The sequence below is a fragment of the Tamandua tetradactyla genome, chromosome 23 (genome assembly GCF_023851605.1).
Source record: "Tamandua tetradactyla isolate mTamTet1 chromosome 23, mTamTet1.pri, whole genome shotgun sequence".
NCBI classification, from domain to species: Eukaryota; Metazoa; Chordata; class Mammalia; order Pilosa; family Myrmecophagidae; genus Tamandua; species Tamandua tetradactyla.
Window position 1 is genome coordinate 20,948,677 of NC_135349.1, and position 5,540 is coordinate 20,954,216.

The following is a 5,540-nucleotide window of genomic DNA, read 5'->3' on the forward strand; positions in this document are numbered from 1 at the left end:
CAGTAATTTCAGGTATTAGCCTCTGTCTATTCTATAATATAGAAAGAAAAAACATCTATATAATGAATCAGTAATCATAACTATTTAGTTCTTAATTTCTTGGTTATATTACAAAGGGTGGGTAGGTATAGTAGAAATGGCTGATTGAGTCAGAGCTATCAAAAGGTAGGTGGGAGGTCAATATTACCTGTATTATATCCACCGTAGAACCCCACAGGTAGGGGAAGGTGGCCAGGTAGATGCGAACTGGCCTGAACATTCAGCTGCTATGCAACAGGGAATTGCAGATGGCCATATGTTCAGTAAGGAGCAGGGTCTCAAAAACAAAACATTGTGCCAGGCACCCAGCCTAGGAATTTTTTTTTCTAAGAGAGGTCAGTAAGCATCTACAGAGAGACGTTGTTGGAGTAAAGCATATCCACACAGGCTAAATGGATTGAGGAAAAAGTACATGGGAGGGGTGTTGCAGGCAGGGAGTGAATCTGATTAGCAAAATCAGCCCAAAGTTTCCCATCAGGGTAATGAGATAAATAAGGGGGAACATCACAAAAAGGATGGACTGCATCTCTGGCTGGCTGTTCAGCCCCAGCAGAATAAAGTCAGTTGTCTTGGTACCATTGCATTTGGGAATTGTCGATACTTTCAGATTCTCTAATAAGAAAAGATGAATATTCCAGATATTAATGGAAAAATAAATTATGTGCAGCCCAAGTATAGATAAAATCAATGAGCATTAAAACACACTGGTTTTGAAAGAAGATTAAAGAGATTTCCCACAGAGATAGAAGAGTTACAATAGAAGCATCATGATTTGAGGTGCTGATCAAGGCAAGCAATATATTTGAAAAAGAGATTTTGAGGTGTGTGCACCATACTCTGCTGGCTTAACTCTGCTAGTACTTATGAAATCTGACTTAGCCCATTAGTGTCCTTAATAAGGCTACTGATCCTGGATTCTGGGCTATTGATACTCAAACATTGCTCCTGCCATAGTCAGATCATGACAAAGATTTCTGAGGGGGAGAATGGTGATTTTGCTTTATATTCATGATAAGTTGACATCAGAAATGCACCAAAGTGTAGTGAGGGAAAAATCAGAAATTATAAATGTGAGTTTCTTTTAAGAAGAAAATCAACTTTTATCAAAGGAAACCATATAACATAATTGATTTCCTCATTCAGAAATGATTGGTAAATCCCTTCACTTGGCTGATAAAGAGTATATCAGAGATGGTCAAGAAGGACTGCATCATTGCTGACACATGCAAACTTCCTGTAATTTGGAAAGCATATCCTACTTATGGTCTGTTCTAGTTTGCTAGCTGCTGGAATGCAACACACCAGAGATGTATTGGCTTTTAATAAAAGGGGATTTATTTCATTAATTCTTCAGAGGAAAGGCAGCTAACTTTCAACTGAGGTTCTTTTTTATGCAGGAAGGCATAGGGTGATCTCCACTAGCCTTCTCTCCAGGCCTCTGGGTTCCAACAACTTTCCCCAGGGTGATTTCTTTCTGCATCTCTGAATGCCTGGGCTGAGCCATGAGTGCTGAGGTGAGGTATGCAAAGCTGCTTAGGCTGTGCTACATTGAGCCTTCTCATTTAAGCACCAGCCAATTAAATCAAACATCACTCATTGCAGCAGGCACACCTCCCAGCTGAATGCAGATGTAGTGAGCAACAGATGAGGTTCATGTACCATTGGCTTCTGTCCACAGGAACAGAACTAGGCACCTTCACCTGGCCAAGTTGACACCTGAGCCTAACTACCACATGGTCCTAAGTTTCTATCTCTGTTCTACACACATTCAGTCTCATTCAGTCTCTTTGTCATTTCTTATTTCTCTAGGAGCCGTGAAATACTGCCAGCCCTTGGTCTCTTGTCATCCAAAGTCCCTTCATACCAGTTAACAATTGAAAATTTAGATAATTTCTTCACTTCATTTCTGCCTTTTAGCTTACAAATCTCCTCTCAGCTTACAGTATCCCCATTTATCACATTGAATTTCCTACACACCTTACATCCAAATCATCAGGAAGTTTTGTCAACTCCAACTTCAAATTATTATGCAGTGAATCTGAAAACCACTTGTCCATATTTTCTTTCTAACTGTAAGGTCTGAGGTAAAATCTTCTCTTGCCTAAGCTACTAAAAAGCCCTCCCTTGTTTTTCCCACATTTGAAATCCTCTGTTCAGCCAATATCAGCCAGTGATCTTTTATAAGCATAGAACATCATACTACTGACAAAATAAAATTTTCAAAGTCTTCCCATCACCTTATTTTTTGATGATTTCTGATCATGTGATAGAAAGTTGAAACTCAGGATATCCTGCCCCTCTGGATGTGCAATACTTAATGATCTATTCTTTGTCCATTCATTTATGATTAAGCCAGTCCTTTCTTCTTGGGAAAGTAAGTTTATGAATTGATAATTTATTATGGAAATGTCTGTGTATTAATGAACATCATAAAATTATTACATTCTTACAAATTAACAGTAAGAATTCTCTTCTAACCAGAAACTATCATCATGCTTAAAGGAGCATCACATCTTCAAGTTTTACTTCTAATGCAAAACAAAAAATCTCCACATTAAGAGATCAAGAAATAAAAGCCACCAACTCTAAAATCTTACAAGCAATTTTCATTGTGTAGAAATATTTCAAGCAGCAGGAATGTATTTTTCCTCAATTCAGTTACTTCATTTGTGTAAAATAGGAAATAAAGAGAACAATCTTTCTACCTCAATTTGAGAAAATTGCTGTTACAATACTCAATCTTGTCAAATTTAATTGGTCATAAACATGTACATTTTAATATTGATATTTGCTTATTTCTCACAACTTAATCTATCAGATAAAATTATCAGCCAAAATTAAAGATACATATTCTGTCTTGAGCAGACTATATACTTAGTCTCATTAAATTATGTAGCCAATGACTATATAGAAGACGCAGACAAGTAGAAGTGTCTCCTGCTTTCCTTTATCCTCTCACAACTTCATTCACAGATAATATTCAATTATTCTTTATCCTACTTTCGGTCCTCTTCTTAATTCATTAATTTTATAATTGAACCACATTCTCAAACTTGATTTTGATTACTAGATGTTGATAAGATTAACTCAATAGAGCTTCTGGTTCAGTAAACCCATAATGTTCACCTTATAAAGTGGACACCCTCATATCTGACCTGTACTCATCCTTCCTTCCAATGGTTCTGTCACTCTCCTGCTGTTGACTATTTCAGACCAATCTCCTCAAATCTTTCACCAACCGCATGGTCATATCTATAGCACTCTTTAGATGAACTCACATTGATATTTACTAAGAAAATGAAGCCTTCTGATGGGGACTCTCTCATGCTCACTAAATAAATATAGAAAATGTATCTATACTTATTTTTTTCCTTCCATCCTATTCAAAGTGGTGCCTAATTTCTTTGAATATGTTAAGGATATAGGCATTCATCTACCAAGCAAGATATACAAACATTGGATAGGGATTTCAGCCACAAAGGAGTATATAGACCCTCAAAACATCAAATTAAGGTTATGCCCTTATGGAGCAAAGAGTATATGTGTTTCCTCTACTATAATATATGCTCTACAAGGGAGGAAATTTGTTCATTGCTGTAACTCCAGACCCTAGAACAGAAGAAATCAATGAACTATAAATGAAGAAAAACATTTCTCAGTTTACAAAAAAATGCAAATTTACAATTTGCAATGTAGCCATATATAATGAGATGAATTTGGATAATTCAGTCTTCTTTGAATGAAATTAAGCCAGAGAATGGTGAGTTTCAAGCCAAAATTTTGCAAAGAACAATTGTCTGTTAATTTGTGTGTGAAAAACAGGGTGACAGAGCTGGAGGATCCTGAAAGATCCAACCTTCCTTTCTCCATTACAGGATGCAAAGGAACTGCTGCTGTTCACATCTGGTTTTTTTTCTTTTTTGACAATTTTTTCCTCATAGTTGAAGTAAAAAGCAGAGTTTCCAGTTGGGTGTAAATGTGTGTATGTGCAAGTGTGTATTTGTGTGTGTGAGAGAGAGACAGGAATTTGAGGGATAGGGTAAGACAGAGTCAGAAACAGAGTAACAATGATGTACAATAAAAATGTGTTTTAGAGACACACAAATGTGTTGAAAGGATAACAGAAATTATCCATGGCTGAAGAGATCAATGAGGAAATGATAAAATGGATGGAATAAATAAAGAATAAGTATCAGATGGAAAGCTCACATTCCCTGCCACTTTTTATTTTCAAAATATAAAAGAATGTTCCCCCCCCAAATCCCAATTGTGACCGAATTCATTCTGCTGGGGCTCACCATTGACCCAGTGCTGGAAAAGATTCTGTTTGGGGTGTTTCTCACAATCTACTTCATCATGTTGGTGGGGAATCTGAGCATGATTGTGCTGATCGGGACCAGTTCCCACCTCCACATTCTTCCTGAGCCATCTCTCCTTTGTAGACATTTGCTATTCCTCCAACATTACTCCAAATATGATGTAAAATTTCCTCTTATACCAAAATACCATCTCCTACACTGGGTGCTTCACACAGTGTCTTCTCTTCATTGCCCTGGTGATTACTGAGCTTTATATCCTGACATCAATGGCATTGCATCGCTATGTAGCCATTTGCGACCCTGTCCATTATGGTGCCCGAATGTCCAAGAATATTTGCAGGTCTTTAGTCACAGTCCCTTATACTTATGGCTTCCTTAATGGACTGTCTCAGACACTGTTGACTTTTCACTTATCCTTCTATGGTTCCCTTGAAATCAATCATTTCTACTGCACTGATCCTCCTCTTCTAATGTTGGTCTGCTCTGATACCTCTGTCAAAAAGATGGTGATGTTTGTGGTTGCTGGTTTCACACTCTCAAGTTCTCTGTTCATCATCCTTCTGTACTATCTCTTCATTTTTGCAGCCATCTTGAGGATGCGTTCTGCTGAAGACAGACACAAAGCATCCTCTACATGTGGTTCCCATTAGGCAATGGTAATCATATTCTATGGAAAACTGTTCTGCATGTACTTGAGACCCCCAAGTGAAAAATCCATAGAGGAATCCAAAATAATTGCAGTCTTTTATGCTTTTTTTTTTGAGCCCAATGCTGAACCCGTCGATCTACAGCCTAAGGAGCAAGGATGTGATACATCCCACGCTGCAGGTAGTCAAAGAAAATCTCACCCTCAAAGTTAGTGTTTAGATACTTACCAATGAGAATTTGTGGTAATGCAATGACTCCTTTCAAAGGACAAATCCATTACTGTGTGGTCCTGATTTGTGTATCATCATGAACTCTGCATGACCAATCTAGTTTATTTACCCTCAAGTTAACACCTCAAAGCCAGATTGTACACTTAATATTTAAATAGAAAATGATTTATTTGGCAGGGATTTTCCAAAAATAAAGTGATTGATATCACATGATTCTATACAACAACTCAATAACTCAATGTTTTTACTTACTTATGGGTAAATTTTCTAGCTAAATTTTTCTGATAGTTAAATTGAAAATTTT

At 37.1% G+C, this 5,540-nt stretch overlaps 1 pseudogene; it reads left to right on the top strand.

Moving 5' to 3' along the window:
- Positions 1–4,284: 4,284 nt before the first annotated feature.
- On the top strand, positions 4,285–5,218 carry LOC143666697 (olfactory receptor 5M10-like; annotated as a pseudogene).
- Positions 5,219–5,540: the final 322 nt, after the last annotated feature.